This window comes from Dendrobates tinctorius, unplaced genomic scaffold (genome assembly GCF_039654945.1).
Source record: "Dendrobates tinctorius isolate UK_male_01 unplaced genomic scaffold, ASM3965494v1 ptg000246l, whole genome shotgun sequence".
Classification (NCBI taxonomy): Eukaryota; Metazoa; Chordata; class Amphibia; order Anura; family Dendrobatidae; genus Dendrobates; species Dendrobates tinctorius.
Window position 1 is genome coordinate 3,131,060 of NW_027361913.1, and position 22,898 is coordinate 3,153,957.

General features: G+C 44.4%; 1 protein-coding gene and 1 long non-coding RNA gene across 3 annotated transcripts in view; one reads left to right on the forward strand and one right to left on the reverse strand.

The window, feature by feature from the left end:
• Positions 1-22,898, reverse strand: part of LOC141063207 (uncharacterized) — a 119,757-nt gene that overhangs the window by 77,181 nt on the left and 19,678 nt on the right. The gene's annotated exons all lie outside the window — the stretch shown is intronic.
• Positions 15,186-22,898, forward strand: part of CD53 (CD53 molecule) — a 145,321-nt gene continuing 137,608 nt past the window's right edge. For both annotated transcript variants that reach the window (XM_073557268.1, XM_073557267.1), the window contains exon 1: positions 15,186-15,316. The gene's annotated coding sequence lies outside the window, so the exon portion shown is untranslated. The remainder of the gene's footprint in view (positions 15,317-22,898) is intronic.

Genomic DNA, 22,898 nt, shown 5'->3' on the forward strand with positions numbered 1-22,898 from the left:
TACTGGTGAGGTTGCTGGTATGTAATAGGAGGGGGAGGATGGAAAGTGGCTGGAGGGGGTGCAGATGTAATAGGAGGGGGAGGATGGAAAGTGGCTGGAGGGGGTGCAGATGTAATAGGAGGGGGAGGATGGAAAGTGGCTGGAGGGGGTGCAGATGTAATAGGAGGGGGAGGATGGAAAGTGGCTGGAGGGGGTGCAGGTGGAGGAACTACAGTGGTGGGAGGTGGAGGTTGGGAGGTAACCTGCTGTAGAGCACCGTGGCACGAATGCATTACATGCATCTGCTGGGTAGGAGATAGTGTTGCCATGCGCTCCACAACAGACCTGAAAAAGGTGTGGTTTGGCGAAGATCTTGCTTCTGAATGCATGGTTTGCAGAAGTGTCTTCACCTCCAGAATGCTGGAGTTGATCTGCTGAAAGCCTGCGGAGATTTGCTCTGACAAGACTTTTAGACAGTTCTGGAAAGATGCATTCAGATGCAAGAACTCTGGCGCATAACTCTTTTCCTGACCCCTCTGCCGCTGCCGCCCAGTACCCGCAGGTGTACTAGAGGTGGCAGGGGCAGAAGGGTGGGGTAAAGGGAAAGCGATCTCCTCACCAGCAGCTTCATGTAATGTAGGCGGCCACGATGCTCCTGTGCTGGTGGATGGGACAGATGGGTCGAATGTGTGGGAAGGCTGGGAAGGTGCAGATGTACCGGGGCGGTCGAAGTGTCCCTCGGTGCCGGTCTCCTCAGGGATCGCCTCAGAAGGGTCCAATCGTGCAGGCTCCCGAGTGCTGCTCACCGTGCTGTGGAATAAAGAGAAAAAAAAACAATTAAAATACTGACATGGTATGGCCCTGGCTGAAAAAAAAAGTTACATCTAACATTTTTTTTCACATGTGTTGTGTAATATTTACCTTCTAGTGACCATTGTTTCCCGGAGGAACGACAGGACTTGTGCGTACTTGTACTTGCTCCTGCGTCCTCCAGATCCACTCGGGGCCCGCATCTCTTTATTGAACTCCTTCTTGAAACGATCCCTCACAGACCGCCACCGATTCACAATTCTGTTCCCTGAAACGAGAAAGGAGTGGTTAGTATACAACATCAGTGTTTCACAAACTCCAGTCCTCATGGTCCCCAGGGGTCATGTTTTCAGGATTTCCATAGTAAATAGAAATCCTGAACACATGATCCGTGGGGACCACGAGGACTGGAGTTCGGGAAACTCTGGTTTACATCAAGCAACCGGTACTGTATATACTTACGCTCTTTAATCTGGGCCCGAACATCGAGGTCCTCCCAGCGGCCCACAAGGAGCGAACAGATTTCCTCCCAGAGTCGTCGGGTAACGATAAGGTCAGCGTGGCGGCGGTCAGCCATATTCCAGAGCGGCTCCCTTTCTCTGACGAGATCGATGAGGTGGTCCACATCGAGTCCTCCATCCTCACCGTCAGAGTCGGGAGCACACTGTGAAGGCTGTTAAAGAAAAAGACAAAAATAACATAATTAGCCTCCACAAAAGAAATGAAATAAAAAGTGCAAAAAAACAAAGCAAAAATATTTATACTTACACGCTGGTGACCGCCGCGTTGCTGTCGCCGACGACCCTGGGAGGCACTGCGAGGACCTCTTGGCCGAGCACCAGATTGGGAAGACTAGAGAAGAAAACAAAAAATGTTATGTCTTTGGATGTAGGCATTTGTTTGCTGTGTGTGGTCTGCAGAACATTGTTTTCTATGTGTTGTGTGTAGTGTGATGTTGTGTTTCTGCGTTTGATGCAAAAAACTTACCAATTGTGAGCCCACTCCAGGTGTCTGTCCACCCCTTCCTTCTTCTTCTGGGAGCTCCTCTTCATCTTGTGAATCCTGTTTTGAAATAAAAGGCAATGAATAGACATATATTACAGAGATGATGGATTTTGGAAATAAAAACTTACCGTCAAACGCTGACGATGCGAGGGAGGGCTCCCAGAAGATGATGTGCTGTCTTCCTGGTGGCCACACTCCATGCCTGTGGGTGGTGTTCCAGCTGCTGCCATTGCTGCTGCTGCATCTATTGGGCGGCTGTTGAATAAAGAGAAACAAAGGGCCAATGAATATCTTGATATTCAATAGCCCTAGTTTGGAGGAATGGGGGATTTGATAATTACCGTCTCTCATCTGCTGCTGTCCTCCCCTCCTCAGCATGTTCCATTTGCTGCTCCATTTGGGGTGGTGGTGGTGCTGATGGTGCTGCAGTGGTCTCCTGCCTTCTCCTGCTGCGCTTGGTTGCTTTCTTGGGTGGCATGTTGGGTGTGGCTGTGGGTCCCACTGTCTTGCTTTTATATATGTCTTGTGGGCAGAGCTACTGAGCATGCTCAGACCAAAAAAAACGGATCCGGCCACCGGATCCGGCTTTCGCCGGATCAGGCGCATTGCGGCGCTCATAGGCTTTCATTGTGTGAAAAAGACGGATGCGCCGGATCCGGCGTGTCCGGCTTTTTCGCCGGAGACAAAAAACGTTACAGTAGCCGTTTTTTCCAGACGCCGGATCGCGACACATTGCCGGATCCGGCGAAAACCGGATGAAACGCATGGCCATCCGGCGCGATCCGGCGCAAATGCAAGTCAATGGGGGGAAACCGGATCCGGCATTGCATTTCGCCGGATCCGGTTTCTGTCAAAAGCGCCGGATCGCGCCTGACGGCGAAAACCTGATGTGTGAAAGAGGCCTTAATGTATCACACAAGTCTTTTGCTTTCCTGTATAAAGGGTCTGATTCGTTAACACTGGAATTGTGCACACTAGAGTTGAGCGACTTTGGTCGGATCGGGTTTCATGAAACAAAATTTGTTTCAGATGAAACTGGTCCGACTAGGGCAAAAAAAAGTCGGAGTTTCGTCCAAAACCCGACCCCAAAGCAAGTCAATGGGAAATAAAAGTCGGCACTGAGCGGATGACATTCACCTTACCCCCGCTGTACTACAGAACGCCAGTGACTGTCTGTCCGCAGTCTCCAAATATCTTGTCCACTCTCTATCTGAAACTCAACCTCTCCAAAACTGAACTTCTTCTGCTCCCGCCGTCTACTAACCTCTCTAAAACTGACATTTCCCTCTCCGTGGGTGGTACCACAATAACACCCCGGCAGCAGCCGCGCTGTCTGGGTGTTATGTTTGACACCAATCTCGCCTTCACATCCCATATACAATCTCTTGCCTGCTCTTGCCGCTCACACCTAAAGAACATCTCTAGAATCCGCCCTTTTCTCACCATGGAAACAACAAAAACCCTCACTGTAGTATTGATCCACTCCCGCTTGGATTACTGCAACGCTCTATTAATTGGCCTCCCCGTCACTCGACTATCCCTTCTCCAGTCCATACTGTACTTAATGCAGCAGCCAGGGTCGTCCATCTGGCTAATCGGTACTCGGACGTGTTCGCTCTTCGTCAGTTATTACACTGGCTGCCCATTCATTATAGGATCCAATTCAAAGTACTTGTTCTCACCCACAAAGCTCTCCACAGTGCGGCACCCCCCTACATCTCCTCCCTCATTTCTGTCTATCGGCCTAGCTGATCGCTGCACTTTGCAAACGACTTTCGACTAACCTCTACACTAATCCGTACCTCCCACTCCCAACTCCAAGACTTCTCCCGTGCTGGTCCTATCCTCTGGAATGCTCTACCCCAAGAAATTAGGACTAACCACAATTTGCTTTGTTTTAGGCACTCCTTCAAAACACATTTGTTCAGAGCGGCCTATCACGTTCACTAATCAAAGTCATTCTATATGCAAGTGTGCGTGTGTAGCCCATTCACTATCTCCATTCATCCCTCACTCCCTCAAGATGGCTGGACCTTCATTGTAAATGCACAATAGTAAATACACACATGTACTTTGTATCTCCCTCACCTCATGGTAGATTGTAAGCTCTCACGAGCAGGGTCGTCTTATTTCGTCTTATTTTGCTTTAATATTGTTAACGTATTGTTAACGTTGTTACTTATGACTTGTGTTTTGAAACTGTTAAACTGTAAAGTGCTGCGGAATATGTTGGCGCTATATAAATAAAGATTATTATTATTATAAATAATGATTATTATTAGAAGGTAATGATGGGAGTGATGGGGAGAGGGGAATGATGGGGGTGATGGTGAAGGCAATGATGGGAGTGATGGGGAGAGGGCCAATGATGGGGTGATGGGGAGGTGGTGGAATAGGCAATTTCTACATATCTTCATGAATGGAATCATGATGGGGCATATTTCTGCATGAAGGGGATCATGATGGGGCATATTTCAGCATGAAGGGATCATGATGGGGCATATTTCAGCATGAAAGGGATCATTTTGGGACATATTTCTACATAGAATCATAGAGTTGGAAGGGACCTCCTGGGCATCTGGTCCAACCCACAGCCTCTGTTTCCTCCCATTCAGTTTCATCCCATTGCTTCTAGTCTTTCCTTGTGCAAATGAGAATAAAAAAGATCCTTCTACAATGTGACAGCCCTTGAGATATTTGTAGACAGTTATTAAGTCTACTCTCAGTCTTCTCTTTTGCAGGCTAAACATTCCCAAATCCTGCAACCTTTCCTCATAAGACAGGGTTTGCAGACCGGTCACCATTCTGGTCGCTCTTTTCTGAACTTGCTCCAGTTTGTTGATGTCTTTTTTAAAATTACTACAAGAAGGAGATCATGATGGGGCATATTTGTGCATGAAGGGGACAATGATGGGGCATATTTGTGCATGAAGGGGACAATGATGGGGCATATTTCTGCATGAAAAGGATCATGATGGGGCATATTTCTACATGAAGGGGATCATGATGGGGCATATTTCAACATGAAGGGGATCATGATGGGGCATATTTGTGCATGAAGGGGATCATGATGGGGCATATTTCTGCATGAAGAGGATCACGATGGGGCATATTTCTACATGAAGGGGATCATGATGGGGCATTTTTCTACGTGAAGGTGATCATGATGGGGAATATTTCTGCATGAATGGGATCATGATGGGGCATATTTGTGCATGAAGGGGATCATGATGGGGCATATTTGTGCATGAAGGGGATCATGATGGGGCATATTTCTGCATGAAGGGGATCATGATGGGGAATATTTCTGCATGAAGGGGATCATGACGGGGCATATTTCTGCATGAAGGGGATCATGATGGGGAATATTTCTGCATGAATGGGATCATGATGCGGCATATTTCTGCATGAATGGGATCATGATGGGGCATATTTCTGCATGAATGGGATCATGATGGGGCATATTTCTGCATGAAGGAGATCATGATGGGGCATATTTCTGCAAGAAGGGGACAATGATAGGCATTTGGCACGTGTTGGCACTTTGTCATAAATAATTGGGTTTTAGGTTGCAGTTTGGGCACTCGGTCTCAGAAAGGTTCACCATCACTGGTCTAGAGGGATATACACTCACTGGCCACTTTATTAGGTACACCATGCTAGTAAGGGGTTGGACCCCCTTTTGCCTTCAGAACTGCCTCAATTCTTCGTGGCAGAGATTCAACAAGGTGCTGGAAGCATTCCTCAGAGATTTTGGACCATATTGACATGATGGCATCACACAGTTGGCGCAGATTTGTCGGCTGCACATCCCTGATGCGAATCTCCCGTTCCACCACATCCCAAAGATGCTCTATTGGATTGAGATCTGGTGACTGAGGAGGCCATTTGAGTACAGTAAACTCATTGTCATGTTCAAGAAACCAATCTGAGATGATTCGAGCTTTATGACATGGCGCATTATCCTGCTGAAAGTAGCCATCAGATGTTGGGTACATTGTGGTCATAAAGGGATGGACATGGTCAGCAACAATACTCAGGTAGGCTGTGGCGTTGCAACGATGCTCAATTGGTACCAAGGGGCCCAAAGAGTGCCCAGAAAAAATTCCCCACACCATGACACCACCACCACCAGCCTGAACCGTTGATACAAGGCAGGATGGATCCATGCTTTCATGTTGTTTACGCCAAATTCTGACCCTACCATCCGAATGTCGCAGCAGAAATCGAGACTCATCAGACCAGGCAACGTTTTTCCAATCTTCTACTGTCCAATTTCGATGAGCTTGTGCAAATTGTAGCCTCAGTTTCCTGTTCTTAGCTGAGAGGAGTGGTACCCAGTGTGGTCTTCTGCTGCTGTAGCCCATCTGCCTCAAAGTTCGACGCACTGTGCGTTCAGAGATGCTCTTCTGCCTACCTTGGTTGTAACGGGTGGCAATTTGAGTCACTGTTGCCTTTCTATCAGCTCGAACCAGTCTGCCCATTCTCCTCTGACCTCTGGCGTCAACATGGCATTTCCGGCCACAGAACTGCCGCTCACTGGATTTTTTTTCTTTTTCAGACCATTCTCTGTAAACCCTAGAGATGGTTGTGCGTGAAAATCCCAGTAGATCAGCAGTTTCTGAAATTCTCAGACCAGCCCTTCTGGCACCAACAATCATGCCACGTTCAAAGGCACTCAAATCACCTTTCTTCCCCATACTGATGCTCGGTTTGAACTGCAGGAGATTGTCTTGACCATGTCTACATGCCTAAATGCACTGAGTTGCCGCCATGTGATTGGCTGATTAGAAATTAAGTCTTAACACACAGTTGGACAGGTGTACCTAATAAAGTGGCCAGTGAGTGTATATATGTTTGGGCCAAAGGGCCACTCACCTCTTGGGGTTGTGCACAACCCCAGTTTGAGCGTGGAGGTGAGGAGGATCAGACCTCTGTGCTGTGCAGCTATTCCTGGTGAGATCACGGGGTCCGGACACGTGACCGCGAGGAGGCATCAAAGGAATCCATGTCATCACAGGTCCTTGAGCCAGAGCAAAGGGGATGCTGAGCCTAGAGCTGCTCCTGCCACGTACCCTCGAAAGGACGTGAGTATGGAAGCAACAATAACGTGATCTTAAGGAGCACTATCTGTGCTTACCAAGGCCTCATATTGGCAGGAGAAGAGATAGGAGCCATGTCTGACTGTGATTAGCCACAGTCAATCAGCTGTTTTGTTCACTGACTATGTTTGTTCTTTAATCTATCCTGACTCTGACCCTGCCAATCCTAACTTTACTTTGATTGACTACCTGATACCTGACCCCAACTGTTCCCATGATTTCAGTTTTGTCAATAGTGCTGTCCCTCCTTTTACTACCCTGGCTAGTTTTGCAATAACTTACTGTACATGGCTTGCTCAGCCAGCCAGCAGCCATAAGTGATAAGTGTGAAGGCTGGGGTTTCTCCATGATCTCTAAGACAAAGTGGGTAGCGGCAATTCTGTCTGAGGTAGCCTTTTTGAGTTGAAAGTTGAAAGCCTCAGACAGACTTAACAGTTGAATTAACCCCTTAGAGACTGGGCCAAATTTTTTAAATCTGACCAGTGTCACTTTATGTGGTAATAACTCTGGAATTCTTCAACAAATCCGAGTGATTTTGAGACTGTTTTTTTCGTGGCACGTTATAATTTATGATAATGGTAAATTTAGGTCAAATACTTTGTGTTTATTTGTAAAGAAATATCAACAATTTGACAAAAATGTAAAAAAAAATGAGCAATTTTCAATCTTTGAATGATTCTCCCTTTAATCCAGATGGTCATACAACAGAAAACATTAATAAATAGCATTTCCCACATGTTTACTTACACCAGCACCATTTGTAAAATGTTATTTTATTTTGTTTGCATTTTAGGAGATTTAAAAAGTAATTTTTCATTTTTTCAAGGAAATGTACAAAATTTATTTTTTTAGGGACCTCTCCAGGTTTGAAGTGACTTTGAGGGTCCTATATATTGGAAAACCCCCAAAAGTAATACCATTTTAAAAACAGCACCCCTCAACATATTGAAAACTGCTGTCAGGTAGTTTATTAACCCCTTTCTTCCAGATGACGTACTATCCCGTCCATGTGGCCTGCGACTTAATTCCCAAGGACGGGATAGTGCGTCATCATCAATCAGCCGCGCCCTCGGGGGGAGCGCGGTTGATCGTGGTCGAGTGTCAGCTAACACCCGGCACTTTAACCCCCGGCACACTGCGATCAAACTTGATCGCAGTGTTTTGGTGGCATAGGGAAGCATTGGGCAGGGAGGGGGCTCCCTGTATGTTTCCCTGAGACCCTCAGAACAATGCGATGTGATCGCGTTGTTCCGAGGGCCTCCTCCCTGCAGGCCAAGATCCAAGATGGCCGCGGGGTCCTTCCGGGTCCTGCATGGAGGTGGCTTGTCAGTGCCAGCTGAGAGCTGATCAGTGCTCTGCAAAGTGTCAGATCAGCTATCTGGATTTATATAGTGATGTCCCACCCTGGGACAATGTAAAAATGTAAAGAAAAAAATTTAACATGTGTAAAAATATTTTTTTTAGAAATCCCTAAATAAGTAAATAAATAAATAAAAATTCACTAACAAACACATTGTTATTATGTAAATAAAAAAAATAAAAGTATACCTATTTAGTATAGCCGCGTCCGTAACAACCTACCCTATAAAAATGTCGCACTAGTTAACCCCTTTAGTGAACCCCTTAAAAAAAATAAAAAAAACAAGGCAAAAAAACTAAGCTTTATCATCATACCGCTGAACAAAAAGTGGAATAACACGTGATCAAAAAGATGGATGTAAACATTGTACTGCTGAAAACGTCATCTTGTACCGCAATAAACGAGCCACCATACACTGTCATCAGCAAAAAAATAAAAAATTTATAGCTCGCAGAACAGTGCTCCTTCCCTCTGCCTGCTCCCGGCACTTAGTGCCGAGTGTCAGCTGTGAGAATAAGCTGACACCCGGCCGCAATCGGCCAAACACTATTACTTTACCGTCCATGGTCAAATTATGCTGGGTCACATGGACTGTATAGTACATCAAATGTCAGAAAGGGGTTAAATAAGAAGCCCCCCCACACTCTGTTAACCATTTATATGATGTAATCACTTTTGACAGCCGCATCTAAGGGGTTAAACAGATATGGACAGTGTCAACTCTGATTGCGGCAAATGCAGCAAATTGTCAGCTATAGTGTAAGGGGAGGCCAGGACTGTAGTCATTGCCAGAGACACTGAAGCATCTGTGTTCTGACCTTCCCTCCCATAAAACTGTAATCCACTGCTCAGCGTACCTGTGTCTCTAGGTTCAGGTCCCCCTGGACAGTTCCCAGGCAGTGACGGCCCTTCTTCCAGGTGACTCCCAGTAATGAAGAGACACACTCCAGAATCACTTGAACTTTTTCTTAACTTAGAACTTCATACATTATATCCACAGTAGACACATAATGGAATTCACATTCGGCTTTACTGGCTTCCTCAGCTTTCCCTACCCTGCTGACACTTCCGTGTGGCACATGTCCAGACCGGACCATCCTAGACTGCTTCCCAGCTTCTTCCTGGCTTAACCTCGCCATGCTGACAATTTCTTCTGCCTGTTTTGCCCCAGACCTGAAGTCATCCCCCACCTGGTTTAGTCGCTTCTGGAAAAGCATCCGGCCCGTCTGTACCGTTCCCTACAAAGCTTCAACTTCCTTCTGTTCCTCACTCCAACCAACTCTCGCCCTAAAGGCGTCCGCCCAGGCTATGAGTCGCCACATCTTCTTCCTACTGTACTGGCCTACTGCAGTGATGCCCAGTGGCCGTGGATAACGTGGGCTGTCACTGCTTAACATTGCGTGGCTGCTGAGCCGTCCTTGGCCTATAGTTCATGAGGACTCTTCGGTGTTGTGAATTCTCTTACTTCTGAGTAGGGGCTCCCGCTGATGGTTACTGTGGGTAGTGGAGCTGGCCGGATTGACAGAGGTCTGCCACCTGACAATGATGATTGGAAATCTGGGGTTACTGATTGGGAGTATTTAAATGAGCAGGCTTCCCTCAATTGTTGCTGGTGATTAGTTCTTCCTGTGCAACTTGAGGTCTGCTGTCTCCTGCCTGATCCTGCATTTCAGTTAAGTTGTCTATTTGCTAATCCTTTGCATCTGATCTGGTTTTGCCTCTTTCTGCTTTGCTGTGCAGGTTCAGCATGCTCCCTGCTGGGGCTGTGCTGGACCCCGCTCCATATGTTACAGCTTGTTTCAGTTTGCTCAGTCCCCTGTTATATTAGTCTCTTTTGCTTTGCTGCCAGTTTACACCAGAATGCTGATATAGTGGGGGAGAGGTTGAGAGACCTCAGTGTTTTTTTGTACATCAGACGTGTTGGATTTTTTAGGGTTTTTGCATAATTGCAGACAGTGTCTTTCCTTTCCTATCCTATTTAGACAGTTTGGGCCCCATCATTTGCTCAGTCTATTTTCTGCCTGTGTTTGTCCCTCATCTGGTCTCACCGACAATATATGTTTGGGGGCTATTTCTTTGGGATTCTACTCCGGGGCAGTTTAAATTTCACCTTTCTTGCTTTAGGCCTAATTAGTTCTCCGGCTGTGTCGTGGCGTCTAGGGCATCGTAGGTACGCTCCACGGCTACTGTTAGCTGTGTTGCTAGGATTAGGGTTCTGCAATTCGCTAAGTGACCAACCTTTCTTGTTTCCTGGTGGCCTAGCCTATTCCTGCCATCCTCCTCGGTGACCTGTTCATAACAGAATCACCAGCCATACTGTAGATTCTAGGGTACTCTAAAGAAGGATAGAATTGTAAAAAAAAAAAAAAAAAGGGGTCCGAATTTTTTTATATATTTTTTCCTCTTTTTCTCTGGGGCCGTAGGAGGATTTTTTTTCTAATGGAGACTAAGCAATTGTCCGATCGTGTAGAGCAGCTCGCTGCTGAAGTGCGGGGAATTTCTGCCTATCTCGTTCAATCATCTGCTGTAGAACCAAAGATCCCTACTCCTGATGTAAAAATTTTTAAATTTTAAGAATAATTGTAAACTATTTTTTTCTTTGAAACCTAACTCATCGGGGAGCTCTGTGCAGCAAGTTAAAATTGTCATATACCTGCTGCACGGCGATCCCCAGAATTGGGCTTTTTCTTTGACACCTGGAGATCCTATTCTGGCTAATGTGGATGCATTTTTTCAAGCCCTGGGGTTGTTGTATGATGAACCTAATGCTATTGATCAAGCTGAGAAAACCTTATTGGCATTGAACAAGGGTCAGGATTCTGCAGAGTTATATTGTCAAAAATTCCAAAAGTGGGCGGTCTTTACTAAATGGAATGATGATGCCCTAGCAGCTCTCTTTCGGAAGGGTCTGACAGAAAACGTAAAAGATGTTATGGTGGGATTTCCTGTCCCCTCTGGTCTTGACGACTCTATGTCATTGGCCATTCAAATTAATCGATCTTTACGTGAACGTAAAACTACACGAGAGGTGGTGCCGTCTTTCGAACAAACTTCTGAACCCATGAAATGTGATAGGGTTTTGTCTAGGGCGCAACGTCAAGAGTTTAGAAGGCATAATAAGTTGAGTTTTTTTTGTGGGGACGCCTCTCATACTATTTCTGTCTGCCCTAAACGAGAAAAGCGTTTTGCTCACACATTTGCGGTGGGCAGTGTACAGCCTAAGTTCCTTTTGGCGGTTACCTTGATCTGCTCCTTGTCTACATTTTCTGCTAAGGCTTTTGTTGATTCAGGAGCAGCTTTGAATCTGATGGATTATGACTTTGCCAAAAGTTGAGATTTTCCCATGGTACCCCTGCGGACTCCTATCACTTTGAGGGGTATTGATGCTACTCCTTTGGTGGAGAATAAATCCCAGTTTTGGACCCAGGTGAAAATGCGGGTCGCCCCGGACCACCAAGAGAATTGTAAATTTTTGGTGTTGCACAATTTACATGATATTATTGTGCTGGGTTTTCCTTGGTTGCACCCATAATCATGTTTTGGATTGGAAATCTGTGTCTGTGGTGAGTTGAGGTTGTCAATGTGTCTTAGTGACACTCCTGTTTTCTCCACCTTTCCCCAGTCTCATTATGTTCCTGACTATTTGGCTGATTTTTCTGATGTATTTAGTGAGAGTAAGTCTGCGTCTTTGCCTCCTCATAGGAGTTATGACTGTGCAATTGAGTTAATGCCCAGTTGTAATTTTCCCAAGGGTCGGCTTTTCAATTTATCGGTACCTGAACATGATGTTATGTGATCTTATATCAAGGAGTCATTGGAGAAGGGTCATATCAGACCATCCTCTTCACCTTTAGGTGCTGGGGTTTTTTTGTGGCCAAGAAAGATGGCTCATTAAGGCTAGTTTCACGCTTGCTTTTTTTTGCAGCGCGTTTTTCCCGCAAAAAAACGCATTGAAAAAACGCATACATAAGCATACAACTGCTGCGTTTTTTTCAAGCATTTTTATGAGCATGCATGAAAAAAACGCAGCGTTTTTATGCGTTTGTATGCGTTTTTAGTGCGTTTTTACCGCGTTTGCGTTTTTTTCCAACATTTTTAGGTGGCCCCTCACACTACCCAAACCATGACTTTACTAACCCTAACCCTGACCCTAACCCTAACCCTAACCCTGACCCTAACCCTAACCCTAACCCTGACCCTAACCCTAACCCTAACCCTAACCCTGACCCTTAACAAAACCATACTTAACCCTAATCCTGACCCTAACCCTGACCCTAATCCTTAACAAAACCATACTTAACCCTAACCCTGACCCTAACCCCAACCCTGACCCTAACCCTAACCCTAACCCTGACCCTAACCCTAACCCTAACCCTGACCCTAACCCTTAACAAAACCATACTTAACCCTAATCCTGACCCTAACCCTGACCCTAATCCTTAACAAAACCATACTTAACCCTAACCCTGACCCTAACCCTAACCCTGACCCTAACCCTAACCCTAACCCTGACCCTAACCCTTAACAAAACCATACTTAACCCTAATCCTGACCCTAACCCTGACCCTAACCCTTAACCAAACCATACTTAACCCTAACCCTGACCCAAACCCCAACCCTAACCCTGACCCTGACCCTAACCCTAAACCCCCTTAACTAACCCTAACTCTAACCCAAACCCCTAAATTCCATGGTTAAAAAAAAAAAACGCATATGCAAAAAAACGCATACATGAGCATGCCAGTGCGCACATATGCGCATCCATAGGCTATAAAGGCCATTTTTAGCGCAAAACGTGCGCATATAACGCACACCCCAAAAAAACGCAGTGCATGAAAATCGCATACATGCGCTTACAAGCGCGCAGGTATGCGCACCCATGTTAAATATAGGGGAAAAAACGCATGCGCAGGTATGCGTTTTTTTCCAGCGCTAAAAAACGCAAATGTGAAACCAGCCTAAGGCCATGCATTGACTATCGTTCCCTTAACAAAATCACTGTTAAATATCAGTACCCGTTACCCCTGATTTCTGATTTATTTTCCAGAGTTAAAAGTGCTTGTTGGTTTACCAAACTCGGGGATGAATGGAAGACGGCGTTTAATACTCCGGAGGGACATTTTGAGTACCTGGTGATGCCTTTTGGGCTCACTAATGCCCCTTCCGTCTTCCAATCTTTTATGAACGATATTTTCCGGGACTTTGTGGATAAGTTTTTGATCATTTATCTGGATGATATTTTGATCTTTTCCAGTGATTGGGATACTCATGTGGAACATGTTCGGACTGTGTTCCAGATTTTGAGGGAAAATACTCTGCTATCTCCTGCCTGATCCTGCATTTTTCAGTTAAGTTGTCTATTTGCTAATCCTTTGCATCTGATCTGGTTTTGCCTCTTTCTGCTTTGATGTGCGGGTTCAGCGTCCTCCCTGCTGGGGCTGTGCTGGACCCCGCTCCATATGTTACAGCTTGTGTCAGTTTGTTCAGTCCCCTTTTATATTAGTCTCTTTTGCTTTGCTGCCAGTTTACACCAGAATGCTGATATAGTGGGGGAGAGGTCGTGAGACCTCAGTGTTGTTTTGTACATGAGACGTGTTGGATTTTTTAGGGTTTTTGCGCAATTGCAGTGTCTTTCCTTTCCTATCCTATCTAGACAGTTTGGGCCCCATCATTTGCTCAGTCTATTTTCTGCCTGTGTTTGTCCCTCATCTGGTCTCACCAACAATATATGTTTGGGGGCTATCTATTTCTTTGGGGTTCTTCTCCGGGGCAAGTTAGATTTCACCTTTCTTGCTTTAGGCCTAATTAGTTCTCCGGCTGTGTCGTGGCATCTAGGGTATCGCAGGTACGCTCAACGGCTACTGTTAGTTGTGTTGTTAGGATTAGGGGTCTGCAATTCGCTAAGTGACCAACCTTTCTGTTTCCTAGTGGCCTAGCCTATTCCTGCCATCCTCCTCGGTGACCTGTTCATGACACTTCGGGCACCCTGGCCCTGTGAATAACTTCCCTTCTGCTCTAACCTTAGCTTTCGGCAGCCCCTACCCCTACTACACTTAACCCTACACTACCTACCAACTATTCTTTATACTACAGTGCCTCCTCTAGTGTCCAATCAAGAGTACTACGCTTTCCTTATAAACAAAGTGAGCATTATCACACTACATACAATGAGAAACATGGAAATACAGCAATGGTAATACCCAGAAGGGGTAGCAGTACGATATCACACATTAGGTAGCACATAGAACATGTAGCAATAACAGAGAGCAAAAGGCATAAATAAATACAACAATGAAGAATTATTAACTTATCCCCTTTACAATAGTGTACAGCTGACAGCTGTTGGATTTTCACCTGTATGGGGATGCTATTCTCTTTTTTCTCAGTTCTGTAAAAAGACATATTGGCGGTCATTAAGAGGCTAATGACTGCCTGTATCCTCTGACAGATGTGCAGGATTCTATGGGACATCAAGATTAAAATGCGCATATGTGTGAGAAAATTATATTAGGGATTTACTAGTTATGCAGACTTCTCATCTCTTCATCTTCAAGAGACCCTCCATCTTTTGACACAATCATCGAAGAGCTGACAGTAGGGTCTATTGTTCAGGTTGGACAGTGATAACTCAAAATTAAAAATAAAAGACTTTTCATTTCTCTAAAGAAACTGAATACAAGTAGCTTTAAAATTTGGAGTCACTGGGGTTGTGCACTGCTTGCACGAGACATCACCACTGGTGGCAGTTTAAACAATAAATATATTATACTATTATGTTTTACATTTAGTCACTTGCCAGTGTATTACAGGAAAAACCCTTTAAAAACCAAGCAGTCCTGTTCCTCGGAATTGACTTCTAGGTGGTTTCTGAATGTCTTGGGATGACTACGCAGAGCACAACACATTTCAGTATATACAGCAATATCGCTGTTGCAATCTACTTCCTCTTTACACAGGAAAACCTTTACACATTTTTTTATAATTTTCACACAAAGAAGATCTTGTAGCAGTAAATGTAGCAGCAGTTTGCTTGATTTCACTCATTTCTCAAGATTTAAAGGTAAGATGACTTCTTCTATATCGGATTTATTGGGTTTTAAAAAATCTGCTTGTAACCCAGAAACTGTAAGCAAAAAAGGGTGTAATAAATTTATATCTATACAAAGTAGGCATGAAATAATGTTTTTGATAATGATATCTAAGTTGCAGCACTGACATATTTTGAACCCTACTGATATATTTTCTTGGTTGGTCTTTATATGGCGTGTCGGATCCATTCAATAAATGAAAGCATATTCATATTTCATGCTGATGCAGGGATCATGAACTTGTTATACATATTTCCGTTAGGTTAGTAATATAAATTTGTAATTATGTAGAACTTGTTCTCAGTCTGTGGTACATACAAGACTGGCAGCACATACAATGTTTATAGGGGAACTTGGTCTGTGCTCATGTCATGATTTTGATAGGTAGCATGTGTGATCATCTAGTGTAGTGTTTCCTAAACTCCAGTCATCACAACCCCTCCAGCAGATCATGACTTGGGAGAAAAACTAACGTGGACAGCCCTGGTAAAACACTGAGCTGTGAATCAGTTACCAGAACACTTTTTCCATTGTCTACATTAAGCATCAAACTGAAAGGCAAGGATCACACATGAGAGAAACTCGGAGGAGTCACGCATGTTAATTCCCGGCAGTGCCGCCGGTACTCGGGAGCGGACCGTGCGGCTGCATAGGAAGACATACAGTCGTACGCTCCTATCAGAGTGCCGGCGGCATTGCCGAGTATTAACATTCGAGACTCGTCCGAGTTTCTTGCATGTGTGATCCCGGCCTAATAGTGAGTATGTAGGGACCGGTGGCAGGCTGGGGCGGAGGGTAGCGTGCTGTGGTAATTAGGAGGTAATGTAAATGTCTGAAATACTTGATTCGGACGGCACCCCAGGCGGAAGATTCCCTATCATGAGGCAGATGGAGGCACTGTGGATGCTATCTGACCTGTGATCCGGCGGTGTCCGTCTTTTTAGCTGTGCATAAAAATTTGGTCAGCCATAGTTTTGTGAAAAGAAGGACTCTGCTGAACAAAGGTCAGGCAGAGTTCAGAGTAACTCTACTGTCTCATTTGTGATTAGATCCCTCAGGGATTTCATCTGATTCACTTCACTCAGATTTAGATGGAAACCCCAGTGTAGAGCCCAGGATAAATGTGATCCCAAACATTATGTAAAATGTTACAAATAAAAGCTTCAATTCAATCCACAAAAAAAGAAAGTCTTCACTCAGGTTGATGTTATGGTAGTACAAAGGCTCTGAAAAAGTGAAACGGCTCCTCGCCCCAAAAGAAATTAGCAAATTCTGGGCTCCCAAATACCCCCCTCCCTTCTAAGCCCCAGTGCACATAAACCATCTTTAGCATCCACAAGTTTGGCAGGGGTATAATTTCCAAAATGTGTTGACTTGAGGGTGCATTCTGCTCTTCTAGCACTTAGAGGCTCTGTATATGGAGTCTGCAAACTATTTTAGGAAAATCTGCACTTCAGGAGGAAAACAGTGCTCCTAATCTAGCTTTTGTTTCTATTAAGTCAGACTTTTCAGGATATTTTCCAACTTTCTTCATCATAATTCAAAGTAATAAAGCTCACAAACCCAAATTTTAATAATATGAAAAGGATCAGTGGATTCTTTCATGAAAAACAAAGAGAATACTAAATGTGACTTTAAAGATGATCTGCCATGAGTGGGTATTTTTGTAGGCAACTAATTTATAATATTACATTTCACAATTTTGTAATTCTCAAGTTTTATATTTATTTTTATATTTGGAATGTACAATAGTTTGCAATCTCTGACGAAGGAAGTGAGTTTTGCATATGCTACTCAAAAATGACAGGAACACAAGTCAGACATCGGATCTCATTGAATAAAAGATTCATGTTGAACCTTTTATTTAGTACAAAATGAAGTATCAATGGTTAGTGGAAACCAAAGTTATCAACCAATTGAGGGCTTGAATCCAAACCACCACAAAAATTAAAGTGAAAAACTGAAGTCCCTGGTGGATCCAATTTGCATGAAGTTACACCTCAAAGCATATTGTGACTTAGTACTCTGTATGGACTATAACTCCTGATGGTGTCCTGAAAGATGTTCTCCCAGACCTTGCTTTAGGGAGTCAGTGAGCTCCTATACAGTTTGTGGTGTTACATTTTGTCATCATATACACTGAGATAAAATCTCAGAAGTCCTCAATTGGGTTTAGATCAGAAACGCTAGGGACAGTTAATGGCATCAATGGCTTCACAATCCAGTAACTACCAACACACACTGGCCACATGAAGCCAGGCATTGTCCTGCAGGACAATACAAAGCCATTTCACCACTAAGTTTTGATGATGGTTGTGATCAGGACTACCAACTTGATTTTTTATTTTTACTAGACAGCAAAAAATCAAGGACGGAAATATTGGAAAGTCATAATAAATCATACATATCCACAGCTCATAATTCTGCATTCACTGTAAACTGCAAAATGATGATAACTTGGCTAAGGCCACAAGACCATTTTTCTCTCATTTGAGAAAACCAGTCTGATTATGCTAATCACACTCTCATAAGTCTTGGATCAGAGTTTTCTCAAATTGTGATTCGATTTTGTCAGCTAAAGTTTCTCTATTTTCTCTACAGGGAAGATGTATATCTTTGTACCGTGTTAGCCAGTAGATAGAAAAATATTCAGGATTGAGAGTCCTCAGTAGTTGATACCTTTTAATGGCTAACTGAAAAGATGGTAACACATTGCAAGCTTTCGAGACTACTCAGGTCTCTTCATCAGGCTAGACTAATAAAAAAATCTGAAGAGTCACATATTTATGCACAATACAGCCTAGAAAAAATGCAATAGATAAGACAAGTGACGTGAAGCAGAACTATCAATATGGGAGAGGGAGAAACATAAATATAAACATTGGACCAGTTCATAGATAAGGAGTCCGGATGTTTTATGGTCCTCTGATTGGGGTCTAGTTCTGTGTTGTGATGCCCCCACACGGTTTTAAAAGGAAATTCCTTAATTGATGTAAAAAGACATAAATCCATGCGACACATTCATTCCAGCACTGAGAGTGTCAAAGTTCGTCATAAATTTGTACTCCCAAACTCGTCTCTCTCTCTGAGAATTGAAGTTACCTTTCAATACCAGTAATTTCATATCCACGCTGCTGTGATCAGGGATACAGAGATGTTTTGCCACAGGTAGATCCATTCTTTTTTCTCTTATTGTGTGACGATGAGAATTCATCCTTGTTCTAAGCTTTTGCCCTGTCTCCCCCACATACATACCCCCAGTTGGACATTTAGTACAAATAATTAAGTACACCACATTAGATGTAATGCAGCTGAAAGTACCTGCGATCTTGTAGTCCTGATGTGAGTTGGGGATCTTTATCTTGTCCGTGGTCATTATAAATGGACAGGTTTTACATTTTTTCTGGTTGCAAGGAAAGGTTCCTGCAGTTGTTGTAGAGGACAGGGAGCTTCTGACAATGATGCTTCTTAAATTTGGGGGCTGCCTAAAACACAGCAGTGGGGGGTCTGGAAAAATGGATTTCAATCGGGCATCTTTTTGTAGTAAAGGTTGTAATTGCTGCTAGTTTATTCAATAGGTCAGTTGTGTCCTGAATGTAACTATTGCACCTCCCTTGTCCATTGTGATAAAATCCACAATCATAGACACTAACAGGAGACAAGCATCCAGCATCAGTGCCCAGGAGAGAAAGGCCATACAGTCTTTAAAAACCAACAAAGAAATCATCATTAAACCTGCTGACAAAGGAGGTGCAATAGTCATGATGAATACGTCAGACTACATGAAGGAAGCAAACAGGCAACTTATGGACACACGCTACTATAGAAAATTGGAGTCGGATCCTACACAGGACTATTACAAGGAACTAAACAAGTTGGTTTCTTGTCTGCCTGACCAGTCCATAAGAGCTGGCGATGACCTGATACCAGAGACTCCAAGAATAGGGACATTCTACATGCTTCCCAAAATCCACAAATCTGGAAATCCAGGAAGACCAATTATTTCATGTGTGGGCACCCTCACTGAGCAGGTATCTGGATGGGTAGAGGGTATTCTTAAACCACTGGTGAAGCATACATCCAGCTACATTCAGGACACAACTGACCTATTGAATAAACTAGCAGCAATAGGTCCTCTACCAGAAGGAACCATCCTGGCCACCATGGATGTGGAATCTTTGTACTCTAATATCCCACACCAAGATGGTTTAAATGCCTGCAAATTCTTCATGGAAAACACAGGGACTGATGCTGATGCTGTGGTGAAACTTATAAAATTCATCCTCACCCACAATTACTTTGAATTTGACAACAGGATCTATCTACAGGAGACTGGCACAGCTATGGGAAGTAAAATGACTCCACAGTATGCAAATCTTTTCATGGCAAAGCTTGAAAGCGACTTTTTGTCCTCATGCCCCATCAGGCCCCTGGCCTACTACCGCTTCATTGATGATATTTTAATCATCTGGACGGAGTCTGAGCAACAGCTAAAGACTAGTGTTGAGCATTCCGATACCGCAAGTATCGGGTATCGGCCGATAGTTGCTGTATCGGAATTCCGATACCGACTTCCGATATTTTTTCAATATCGGAAGTCGGTATCGGAATCGGAAGTTCAAAGTTGATTGACAGCCTGACGTCATCATGATGCGCGGTGTGTGCGCATCATGATGCGCCGTCATTTCGGGCCTTCCGGGGGTCTCTGCCGGCCTGCCGGGGGGCTGTGCCGGCCTGCCGGGGGGCTGTGTGGACTGCCCGGGGTCTGTACCGGCCTGCCGGGGGTCTGTGCCGGCCTGCCGGTGGTCTGTGCACCCTGTGGGGGTCTGTACCGGCCTGCCGGGGGGCTGTGCCGGCCTGCCGGTGGTCTGTGCACCCTGTGGGGGTCTGTGCCGGCCTGCCGGGGGGCTGTGCCGGCCTGCCGGGGGGCTGTGCTGATGTCCGGGGGTCTGTGCAAGCATCGTCCGATGGGACTACAAGTCCCATCTGGCGATGCCTGCTACCATGACAGTGATTGACAGGAATTTCCCACACAGCAATGGCATAAAGTGAGACTAGGGACTTTTTTTTTTTTAAGTGGCGGAGGAATACAGTGCGGAAGGATACCTACCTTCCGTCATTGGATTCCTGCAGCCCGTAGAGAACGGCAGCATCAGCTGATGCTGCAGTTCTCTACCCAAGATCGTCGTGGGACACACTCGTGGACTGCTTTGGATCGTGGGTGAGTATTTTTGTGGTTTGTTATGTTAATATTTATTCCGTAAAAGACAATGGCTTCGTGGAACAATGTGACAAGTATTGGTAAGTATGTTACTCTATGTTATATGTACTGTATGTCTATGTATGTATTGTATGAATGTATTGTATGTAGTATGTATGTAGTATATATGTGGTATGTATGTAGCATGTAGTATGTATGTAGCATGCATGTAGCATGCAGTATGTATGTAGCATGCATGTAGTATATATGTAGTATGTATGTAGCATGCATGTAGTATATATGTAGTATGTATGTAGCATGCAGTATGTATGTAGCATGCATGTAGTATATATGTAGTATGTATGTAGCATGCATGTAGTATATATGTAGTATGTATGTAGCATGTAGTATGTATGTAGCATGCATGTAGTATGTATGTAGTATGTATGTAGTATGTATGTGGTATGTATGTAGCATGTAGTATGTATGTAGCATGCATGTAGCATGCAGTATGTATGTAGCATGCATGTAGTATATATGTAGTATGTATGTAGCATATATGTAGTATGTATGTAGCATGCAGTATATATGTAGTATGTATGTAGCATATATGTAGTATGTATGTAGCATGTAGTATATATGTAGTATGCATGTTGCATGCATGTAGTATATATGTAGTATGTATGTTGCATGTAGTATATATGTAGTATGTATGTTGCATGTAGTATATATGTAGTATGAATGTAGCATGTAGTATGAATGTAGCATGTATGTAGTATGCATGTTGTATGTATGTAGCATGTAATTTTTTTTTTATTTTTTTTTTTACATTCAACACATTAGCCGGATGATGGGACTACTACTGTCCCATCATTGGCTAATGTGTCAATCACTGTCATGGTAGCAGGCATCGCCCGATGGGACTTGTAGTCCCATCGGACGATGCCTGCACAGACCCCCGAAGCCTGCACAGCCCCCCGGCAGGCCGGCACAGCCCCCCGGCAGGCCGGCACAGCCCACCGGAGCCTGCACAGCCCCCCGGCAGGCCGGCACAGACCACCGGAGCCTGCACAGCCCCCCGGCAGGCCGGCACAGCCCCCCGGCAGGCCGGCACAGCCCACCGGAGCCTGCACAGACCCCCTGGCAGGCCGGCACAGCCCCCCGAAAGGCCCGTACAGACCCCAGAGAGGCTGTACAAGGGAAAAACAGGATTTTTCTTATTCCGATACCGGAAGTCCCATAGACTTGAATGGGACTTCCGGTATCGGAATCGGCGATACCGATACTTTTTTTTAAGATCGGCCGATCCATTCCGATCCGATACTTTGAAGTATCGGACGGTATCGCTCAACTCTACTAAAGACGTTCCACGAACAGTTTAATCAATTTCATCCCACCATCAATTTAACACTCAACTACTCCAGTACTGAGATTAATTTTTTGGACACCATCATTAAGCTAAAAAACAATGAAATAGAGACATCCCTGTATCAGAAGCCAATCGACCGTCCAACATACCTTAAATGGGACAGTTTCCATCCAAAACACATAAAGAACTCTATTATCTATAGCCAAGCCATCAGATACAATCGTATATGTTCCAACCCCATGGACAGAGACAAACACCTTGGTCGCCTCAAAAAGACCTTTTTGAATCAAGGTTACCATCCAAGAACAATTGAAAACCAAATTACAAGAGCCACCAGATTGTCAAGGAATCACCTGCTAAATTACAAAGCTAAAGAAGAAAATAACCGAGTGCCTCTAGTAGTCACCTACAACCCAAATCTGGAGGTGCTAAGGGGAGCTGCACGGAAATTACAACCTTTACTACAAAAAGATGCCCGATTGAAATCCATTTTTCCAGACCCCCCACTGCTGTGTTTTAGGCAGCCCCCAAATTTAAGAAGCATCATTGTCAGAAGCTCCCTGTCCTCTACAACAACTGCAGGAACCTTTCCTTGCAACCAGAAAAAATGTAAAACCTGTCCATTTATAATGACCACGGACAAGATAAAGATCCCCAACTCACATCAGGACTACAAGATCGCAGGTACTTTCAGCTGCATTACATCTAATGTGGTGTACTTAATTATTTGTACTAAATGTCCAACTGGGGGTATGTATTTGGGGGAGACAGGGCAAAAGCTTAGAGCAAGGATGAATTCTCATCGTCACACAATAAGAGAAAAAAGAATGGATCTACCTGTGGCAAAACATTTCTGTATCCCTGATCACAGCAGCGTGGATATGAAATTACTGGTATTGAAAGGTAACTTCAATTCTCAGAGAGAGAGACGAGTTTGGGAGTACAAATTTATGACGAACTTTGACACTCTCAGTGCTGGAATGAA